The 10,902-nt window shown below is 36.4% G+C and overlaps 1 long non-coding RNA gene across 1 annotated transcript in view; it reads right to left on the reverse strand.

The window, feature by feature from the left end:
* The window catches only part of LOC107675920 (uncharacterized), a 17,736-nt gene extending 10,128 nt beyond the window's left edge, over positions 1–7,608 (reverse strand). The window contains exon 1 of the long non-coding RNA XR_001632657.1: positions 7,598–7,608. This is a non-coding gene — a long non-coding RNA (uncharacterized LOC107675920). The remainder of the gene's footprint in view (positions 1–7,597) is intronic.
* Between the last annotated feature and the right edge of the window lie 3,294 nt (positions 7,609–10,902).

The following is a 10,902-nucleotide window of genomic DNA, read 5'->3' on the forward strand; positions in this document are numbered from 1 at the left end:
TTTATTGGTTTTGTCTCGTCGCGCCGGGACACGGCATCATATGGTAAGGGGCGTAACATTTCCATCACACGCTTGAGGTATTCAGCCAATCACAACGCACTGGATAGCTGGCCAATCAGAGCACACCTCGCTTTTCAGAACGATGAAGCTTTGTAAAAATTTACACGTTTCAGAAAGGCTGGGCATAGAGGAGAAACAATAATGTACAGTATGTGGAAAAGAATGTGTTTTTTTTTACCTTAAACCGCATAAACACATTTCATTACACCAAATACGCAAAATAATGTTCTTTTTTTAGCAACGTCATATGACCCCTTTAAGAAGTTTGCATCATTGTTTTTGTTATTTTCTTGTTTATTACTGAGAAGCTGTTTTAAATGAATCTATATTGAATAAAGCGCTATGTAAATAAAGATGACTTGACTTTTAACATGACATGGCATCTTAAACTTGGAATCTCAACATTCAAAGAAGTCCATCTAGTGCATGCATAAATAGATAAACGATTACAAAGCAGCACAGATGAACACAAGAATGCATCTTGTAAAAACAGCCTTTTACTCTATGAGTTATAAATGGTCACACAACTGTGTTGTAGTCCAGAGTGACTTCATTTTCAGACTTCATTTCATCGTATATTTGCAGTCGATGGGTCTGTTGACTGCCTGGTGTGTGCAGAGGGCAGAGGCACTGACCTCCTGTGATGTGTGTAGTGCAGGGTGGTCAACGGCTGCTCTGAAAAACACACTGTGATATAGCCTTTACACATGGACCTCCTGGCATTTCTGGAGCTGGAGCCAACACACACACACACGCACAACATGCACACACTTACTTGCACATCCGCTAGTTAAGACAGAAAGATACAGTGTAAACACATATGCATGTGTAAATACAAACAAATAAAAATATGCTCACATACACCGATAAAGCTGTGACATTCATCCCGCGACACATGCAAAGTGTGAACATGCATGCGCACGCACACACATAACACAGCCATCTGTCAGACACAAGTCCCCCCTGTGCTCTGGCTGTCGTAGATATAACGCAGTCTGCTGATTGGCTAAATCTGTTACCACCTTATTATAAGACACAGAAACCCATGATGAAACGCACACAAATGCGCAATAAATAACTTCCTTTTTCATAGGAAGTGGAGAAACAAAACACTTGAGGAGGAGAGGAGAGATTCAGGGAGAAAGACATGACAGACATTCACATTAAACTTTCAAACCTCTATAAACCTTTTTCACCTGAGTGCCATTTCAATCTCTCTCTATTTCTCTGCATCGTCTCCTTCCATCTGTTTCACGCGCTTCTAATCATTCATCTTCATCCAGCTTCCCAATCATTTTCTAGTTTGTGCCGTTTCCCCCAGAGTGCTGTTCAATAAGGCTCTGAAATTTGACCTCTTACATCACATTGGCACACAGGCACTCATAGACACGGACTGATGGGTCCCTAATGCCGTTTTTGAATTAACACATTATTGCTTTGTTGTAATAGCGCCAGAGGAAGTCAGAGCGAGCGGGACGTTCAAGAGTCAGACTAGGTCAGTGCCGGCAAGTGCAGTAAAAGAGAAAAATCTACCAACGCAATAATCAGTGTTGGGGAGCAACTAGTTACATGTAACAGAAATACGTAATTTAATTACAAAATAAATGTAACTGAAATCTGTCACAGTTACTTATGAAAATGCAGTGGTGTAATGTAACGAAGTAATAATACTTCGTTACAGTACTTAAGTATATTTTGGGAGTATCTGTACTTTACTTGAGTTTTTATATTTCAGCCAACTTTTACTTTTACTCCACTACATTTCCTAATTAAAATGTATACTTTTACTCCGATACATTTCCCCTAAGCATATTCGTTACTTACTACAACATAGTCAAAAGTCAGAAGAACATAGACTGCAGGAAAGCAGGTTTGACGAATCAGTGGTCTGGCATTTGCAAGTTAGACTCATGCTCATGTGCAAACAAGTGTGCGCACAACCGCGGATGATTCATTTTCCATTCAAGTCGAGTCTGGGGTCTGTGACGTACAGTATATCTTCTGCGATGATATGGTAAGTGTTGTTGTAATGATGTGCGATCTGACATTATCAAATAAGCTATATTGCCAAATCACACACAGAGTTCACACACATTAATTAGTCTATTAAAACTCAAAATTTCAGGCATTCTCAATTGTAGATTGCAAACATGCTTCTGTATGCTTTTTATATATAATTTAATATAGTTAACTTCATCTATATCACACAAAGAGTACCGTTTTTCTGCAGATATCAGCATGAACACTGCTTGTTTTTGCTCAATTTTGCCAACGTAAATAGTTCCAAATAAAGATCACAGCACTGTTTTACGTCTCTGAGCAATGGACGGAGTTTACTTATTTTGAACGAATCGGTTGAATAAATGATTCAGTGATTCACTCATTAACAGTCAAATGCTTTGTTTCTGAATGAATCAGTCGTTTGAATGAATTGGTTGAATCTCAATGACTCACTCATTAGTCACTTGCTGTCACCTACTGGTGGTTTTAATTTCACATTTCGTCATGTTTTAAATCATTTCAAATATCAGTATTCAACGTTTTATGTTAAAAACAAAACATTATTTATGCATCTGTAACTGCAGTTTAAATGCATCCATGTCCCCTCTGAGATACATAAACGGTGCAAATACATCTAAATGCTATTTCAGTTGCAGTTTCCAGAAATGTTTTCTTATGTTGGAATGAAAGACGCTAAGTACCGGATGAAGTGCTTCTTATTCTTACCCAAAAATACAAAATAGATGCCAGTGTTTCCTGCCGTAGCTACGCAAGGATTTGATTTCAAAAACAGTATCATAACTATTAAACTAGATTCAATTCAAGTTTATTTGTATAGCGCTTTTCATGATACAAACAGCTGCAAAGCAACTTTACAGCAAATTAAGTTTCTACAATATTTAGTAGTAGCTTATCAGTGGTGACTCTCAGTTAATGTACATATGGCAGAAATGTACAGAAAAATCAATTAAAGACGTAATCAAACAGATGATGAACAATATTAAAAGCAATTATTATATGTTGCAATCAAACTTATAGCAAAATTTGGTAGTTCTGTATGTTGTTTCAGGGTTGGCATCATCTGAGGTCCTCTGAGGGGTTGGCATCATCTCTTCTCAGGTGTTCTGGATCCAGACTGAATCTTACGATTTTAAATCTGTATTTAACCTCAGAGATCTCTAAGTAAAAAGAGGTGCTAAAGTCAGATTTTCCATTTCCAAAGTAACCTTCCCAACACTGGCAATAATGTTAGCATAATATTTGCATACTGAATTGTGATTGGTCATCTTTTGGAAATCTGTTGTAACTTTAAAAATGTCTTTACTTTGATCAATTCAGTGTATCCCCAAACTTTTGTACGGTACTGTATATTAATTTGCATACTAAATTGTGGCCTTTCATTTACACAGAACCTAAAACTACCCAACACTGCTTTTTTGTTGCCTTGCAAGCTCTGGTATTTCCTTCAGGAAAAGCAGATCTTGTTTTGGGATGTAACCAAGCGTGTGTCGCCAGACAGTTCTGACTTATTGAAGACTTTGGCTTTTATTTTTCTCCCACACAAGTCGGAAATAGGCTGCCAAACTCAACAGATTTAAGTCATTTAGTGTTTGGCACCACAAGAAGTTGTTTACACATTCCCTTGCCATATGTTAACACTCTTCTTTGAGGGTGGAAACATTTGGTAGACAAAAAAATAAAACAATCTAAACCCGACTGGTGTGAGAGTTAGTTTGATGGTGTGTGTGTGTGAGTGAGAGAGTGAGAGAGAGAGAGAGAGAGAGAGAGAGACTTTTGACTTTTAGGTCTTCTTTAATAATTCAGTAAAAACATAAGAGACCTATATTTTTAAAGAACACAAATATTTAAACATATATATATTTACAATTTTCACAAACATATATACATAAAAAAATGTAAAACAAAAAAAAAAATTTAAATAAATAATAATAATCTACTCATAAATTAAACACAAAACCTTCATGATCATCAGCTTCACATATTAAGCCATCATCGCCCCACACATGAAAAAAATTGACATCATTAATGAGGCTATAATAAGCATATTCCATCATTAATCTTTTCTTTATGAAACCTCTCATCATCAAAACAACGTCCACACTTTCCCTCCCTTCTACTTTATTTTTCCTTGTACACCAGATTGCTAACTTTGCTGCACCATACAAATAATTTAATAAAACCACTTTGGATTTATATTTTGTTGAATATTTAGGACCAAAAATAAACAATTCTTGATTAAAATTTCCTATACACTGTACACTCCAGCTTTCCATTAAACCCAAAATTTGATCCAAACGTGGACACTCAATAAAAATATGAAAAACAGTTTCAGACACCCCACAAAAAGGACAACCCTCATCATCCGAAACATTAAGGAGTACTTTGTGTCTGTTTGTAGCTAAAATCCCATGTACAATTCTCCACTGAAGGTCACCCACCCTCTTTTCAATGGGTCTTTTGTACAGGGACCGCCAGCTACCTTTCGGGGAAGAGCCTGATTCAAACACTGTTGTCCATTTAATGTCTCTTACATTTTTTAAATGTTGATAATTGATGGTTTTTACACAAGCTCTGTAAAGTGTTTGTCTGCTCAAAATGCTAAAAATATTCCGGTGTGTCCATAGAAAATAATACATACATTAGTAATTCATTTGGCACTACATGCTTAATACTTTTTATATATATATTATTATTATTATTACTAATGTTATTATTCTTTTTCTTTCTGTTAATACATATGTGTACTATTTGTAAGCAGTCCAGCTGCAATTGCTTTGGCAATACAAATGTATAACTTTTGTCATGCCAATAAAGCACTCTTAAATTGAAATTGAAATTGAGTGTGTGTGTGTGAGAGAGAGAGAGAGAGAGAGAGAGAGAGAGAGAGAGAGAGAGAGAGATACTGCCAAATAGGTTGTTTGCACATGACGTCACTGATGACGCGCGAAATGCAGCTGGAGGGCAGGAAGTGATTTTTCACCATAGAAATCACTAGAAGAAACTCAAAATGCCTGTGTTTTGCGTTGTTTATGGATGCTCAAATCGACCAAACCGAGAACCCACAAGGAGCTTTTATCGTGTACGAAAATGTGTTGTTCATAAGTGGGGAAAAGTCAAGAAATTGACTGAAAAACGCAGGAAAAAGTGTCTTGTAAACGGTCGGGAGGAGCGGAGCCCGATAATGCTCGTGTGTGCAAATGGTTAATATAAGATATAATAATATATTAAGATATTAATAAAGATATAAATAGATTGGGCTGACACCTCTCACGCCGTCAGCGTGAGACAGTCAGAATTCACTCAGTGCTAAAAGCCACACAGACACGGTGTAAATAAGATATTATTTGCAGTTCAGAGAGCTTCACTGATTATAAAGGAACATCGTTGTTGTGCATGTACAGGGTATGTGGCTGTTGGTCCTGTTAGCAGCACGTAAAACAACTTTTATTTAAATTCTGAATCGATTATAGCCTGGAAAGCGAGCAAATAGCGTTTTCATATAACGCTAATCAATAAAAAGCTGTCACTCACTTCAATTTATCGCAATCTAACGATTCTGTGAACTGCAAATAATATCTTATTTACATCGTGTCTATGTGTGGCGTTTAGCATTCAGTGAATTCTGACAGTGTCAAAACAACTTTTATTTAAATTCTGAATCGATTATAGCATAGAAAGCGAGCAAATAGTGCTCTCATCTAACGTTAATCACTAAAAGGCTCACTCACTTCAATTTATCTCAATCTCACGATTCCGTGATACGAAGCTCTCAGAAATGCAAATAATAGCTTATTTACATCGTGTCTATGTGTGGTGTGTGGCCGATTTGAGCATCCATAAACAACGCAAAACACAGGCATTTTGAGTTTCTGCTAGTGATTTCTATGGTGAAAAATCACTTCCTGCCCTCCAGCTGCATTTCGCGCGTCATCAGAATCACGTGATTGCAAACAACCTATTGACAGCACTGTAGGTAATCCTCAGCAAACAGGAATTAAGTAAATGTCAGCACAATTACACACACCTGCACATTCACAAAATCAACAAACGCCCGATGGGGTTTTCAAACTGGCCTCCGGGACAACCAGGGGTCCACAGATAATTTCAACCGGAAAAAAGTAAGGAAAAAAAGAAAGAAATAGAATTCTAACGACTGGATATAATGAGTTCAATTTAAATATTTTTTATTCAAACAGGAACCAAACAATAGGATTTAATTAAAATTAAATTATAAAATTATAGTTATAAACTAATATTTATATATCTTCATCTCTCCTTTGCAACATACTTTGTATTTGTGTGACTATTTAAACACACACACACACACATACATACATATATACATATATACAAAAAACAAAAATCCAGTACCAATATTAGACTACCCAATTATTGCAAAAAAAAAAAAACAGAATTATTGCACATTGCTAGATGTTACATATGCTACCACACCAGTATATCCATAACGGCAATCAGTGATCGGCAATCATATCGGCACCATATACAAAAAAAAAAAAAAAGTGTTTGTAAATCTGTAAAGAAATCTCTAGTGTCCAATTTTTTCATACAAATGTTTAAAACAGTCTATACATTAAAATGTACAGCTGCCTTGTAATGGGCAATTAATCAAACAAAAGCAATTATCATGCTGAAAAAGACTGTTGCGGTCATTGTGGTTGTGTTGATTCAATTTCTCAGAAGAATACACCACAAAACACACATGACATGCTGTAAACGAGGATGTAGAAATGGTGCGATGGGCAGTGGGCATTTACTTCCATTTCTGCAAGAGGTAATGCCCTTTGAGTATTTTCCACAGAGAGATAAAATGAGAATGGAAATTTGTCATTTTTACAAATATTGGACCGTTATTGGTGAAAAAAAAACTTCATAAACTTATGTGAAACATAAAAATGTAAAACTGCATTTCATGGCCCTTTTAACAGAGCACTTACAAAATGGCAATACTATGATTTTTATGAAAATGTACTATGAGAACAGCACACTTCTTTGAAGTACATTGGAGCACTATGTACAAAATATTTACAGTATTTACAGACTGATACCATCACTGTACTATGTTACCACCACACTATATTTCTTTGGAAGGGTCACTCATTATAAGTGCAAAAGAACCAGTTCATATAGGTTCTTAGTTCATATAGATGCCATTCTTTTTCTTTCTCTTGTAATGCTTGAATTAGTTGGTTTCATGGGGATGCTGGGACTACTCATGCTAGAACAGTCCATTTAAATGTCAGTATGCTTACAGTTTGCTTGCATCTATGTGTGTGCATGCATGCACATTTATGTGTTCTGTAGGCTGTGAAATTACATTTGTCAGACTCTTACGACCCCAGCATGTCGGAGAGCCACAAGTATATAGTGAGCACTTCTCATCCACCCCTCCTTAACATTTTTATTGCACGCTATTCCATCCACATAAAATGTTTCTTAAGTGCAGTCTATAACTGGCACTCTCTCTTCACTTTATTCTGACTGTGGCGTGAGTAACAGAAATGTTTAACATTTATATTCATTGTTTATGTCAGAGGGAAGGATAGACCTTTTAAAATATAGGTTCTAAACACCGCTGGAGAATGAATGGCGGCATTAGAACTTTATCTGTGTGGGATTGTAAATCAAACTGGTTCTGAATGCCTGTAGCCACAAAACCCTCCAGATGTTAGATGATATAACATACTATAGTTACACATTCAAGTCTTAATAGTTCATCCAAAATTCTGTTTTTAGCTAATAACCTTTATGTCTTCCCAGACCTGTATGATTTTCTTTTGTGGAACACAAAAATAGAGGATTTAACAGAATGTCCATGCTGCTCTTTTCTATATAATGAAAGTGGATGGGGACTATAAAGTATAGGAATTCACCAAAATTAAAATGCTGTCTGACACTTATAAGCCGATAATTATCTTTATATCCAAAATTAATTAAAATGTATTTTTTTGTTTAAATAAAATAAACACTAAAATCTGAAATCAATCATTTTAAATGCTAGAATTTAGTCATCACAACATGATATTCATGGATATTCATTTTGACATTTGCTAAAGACTACAGTTAAATGGTATTAGATTTTTAGTGTTTTTATTTTAAATAGATGAAAGCAAAAGTAATCAACATGTAAAAATAGGAGAAATGAGCATGAACAATTAAATATTCAATATCATCTGATACATATTAAATATTAACCCCAAAAAAAGTAATACAAAAGCAGACTAAAACAGACTGAAGTATTTGTTTTGTGAAAAACTATAAATAAGTATACATGTACCAATTTATACACTATATAAATAACTCTGTTTAACAGAAGAAAATCATACAAGTTTCTTAATACACGAGAGAGAATAAATGACAGAATTTTCATTTTATCCATTTAAAGTGGAAATGAAGCAGTCAGTCAAGTTTACATTATTTAGTAAAGTGATTTCCACTTTGATTAAAAACTATATAACGAACAGGATTAATGCAACCATTTTAAAGAAAAAAGGTTGTTTTGTTATAGCTTTTAGAGCAAGGGCGCCGCCATCTTGCAGTACCACCGCGTGTGACGTCACGGGGTTGGTTCGCTCCGATGGCCAGTGAAGTAATAGAAGCATTTCTTTACATTTTGAACACGCTTGTTTTGAAATGGAGGAAGATTACATTGAAAGCACTGTTAAGTCCATAATAAGTGCAATTGCCTATGCATTTGAGCCGATACGGCGATGGGACCGAGCAGTATTAGGGGTAGAAGAAAACGCACCGGTAAAGTGCGGATCAGAAACAATACTCGTTTACGTGGATACTCCTCAAGACTGTCATTCCGACGTGCTTTGTGTGCATTTGCTGATGAAGGTGCGACAGAAAGCTCAATTTGGTAGCCTACTCGTGTGCTGTCCGAGCTGTGGCTTTGTGTGTGTGTGCAGAGCAATCTGTTAGAGAAAAAAAGGAGGAGGATATTAAAAACAAAGTTTATCCATTTTTACCGAGGCGATTTAAGGTAAGTTGTAAACACCACATCTGCGCTTGTGTGTACATCTGCCGGCGCCGGCATTTTTCAAATTAACAACGGTTGTTTACGGCGACGCAAAGAATTGTGGATTATCTGTAGCAGCGAAGGATACACCTCATGGATCCTCCGAATTCCTGTGAAAGAAGGTCGCATACGAAGGTCGCATTCGGAGTGTCCTACTTGCTTTTCTGAAATGAGACAGCCTCAATGACGTATGCAGCCTTCGAATGCGACCTCCGGAGGTTTTGTATTCGCAGGTGAACATAAAATATGATACATACAACTGGTGAACCAGTCAATGTAATGCATATGTCTTAATGGTCTGACATAACAATAAAATGCGACATGAATGATGAAGCATTGTCTGGTTACATCACCTGTTTTATGCTGACTTTCTCTCTTTGTCTTTCTTTCTTCACTGTCCCTCTTTCACTCTCTTTCTCTCTGACCAACAGGCCAAGTCTATCAGTAACAAGGTAGGAAGTCAATTTTGTTTCTTCTCAAGGGAATTTTGAGAGAAATAGAGGATAGAGAAAGGGATGGAAAGGTAGAGCAGGGGGAGACAGGGTCCTTATAAACATCACAGCATGAGGTAAACCTCTTTTATCAGTATCAGGTACAAAGTATCTATGTGTTTCACAGCTGAGTAACTACACTAAAACACAAGCCATGTTACTTTTATCCATCTAGATAACCTCTGGTTACAACATATTATTAAACACACATGTAAACACACACATATTTTTTTGTATCAGAGTTTGCCAGGTCAAGCATGAGTAATACTGGTGATATTTGAGAAGTTTTTACATAGGGCTCCACTGTAATTCAGAGAATACTGTGCCATTCAGCACAACTTACAGACCATACATTTATCAGCATATGTGTTTCCTGAGACTGAAACTGCCATATGCTGCCAGTCAAGCTATATGAACTCAATTAACAACCCACGCATTTTTGTATACATATATCATGTATTTGATCTGTCCTGATCAGCTTGTAATTATTTACAGTGCATGTATGCATATAAATGATGTGTGTGTTTGTTAAGCTGGGACAGATCTGTCACACACACACACACTGCCACTTCCCCTCCTCTTACAGCTTGTCTAGTGCAGATTATCCTTGCTAACGACCGCTTACACAAATCTCTGTGCTTTAGACGGTGTGTGTGTGTGTGTGTGTGTGTGTGTGTGTGTGTGTGTGTTGAGTGGGTGGAAATGAGTGCTCCACAAATATCATAACACAAAACAAAGGATGTCATCAAAATGTGATGACACAGACCTCATCAAGCCAAACTGAGGAGTAAAGTGGCATTAACTGATAGCATCTCTTTCCCACACAGCTGAAAGTCATTTCCACAATGCAAGGGTGTTCGTTGTTGCCAGGGCATTGTTATATGGTTGCTAAGGTGTTCTTAGTGCTTATGTGGTTGTTAGGGTGTTGTGAGTGATTGCTCGGCTGTTGCTGGGTAGCACACATTGGAACACTTCAAAAGAGACTACCTCCATATTCTGTCTTATTCTGTCTTATTGAGAATTAATTCAAAATTATAAACAAATCTATGTTCTGCGCCAAATGGCACTATTTTCCAGCTGTCTTTTTACAGGTGCATCTCAAATTAGAATGTCATGGAAAAGTTCATTTATTTCAGTAATTCAGCTCAAACTGTGAAACTCGTGTATTAAATAAATTCAATGCACACAGACTGAAGTAGTTTAAGTCTTTGGTTCTTTTAATTGTGATGATTTTGGCTCACATTTAACAAAAACCCACCAATTCACTATCTCAACCAATTAGAATACTTC

This window comes from Sinocyclocheilus anshuiensis, unplaced genomic scaffold, assembly GCF_001515605.1.
Source record: "Sinocyclocheilus anshuiensis isolate Anshui unplaced genomic scaffold, SAMN03320099.WGS_v1.1 scaffold2666, whole genome shotgun sequence".
Lineage (NCBI taxonomy): Eukaryota > Metazoa > Chordata > Actinopteri > Cypriniformes > Cyprinidae > Sinocyclocheilus > Sinocyclocheilus anshuiensis.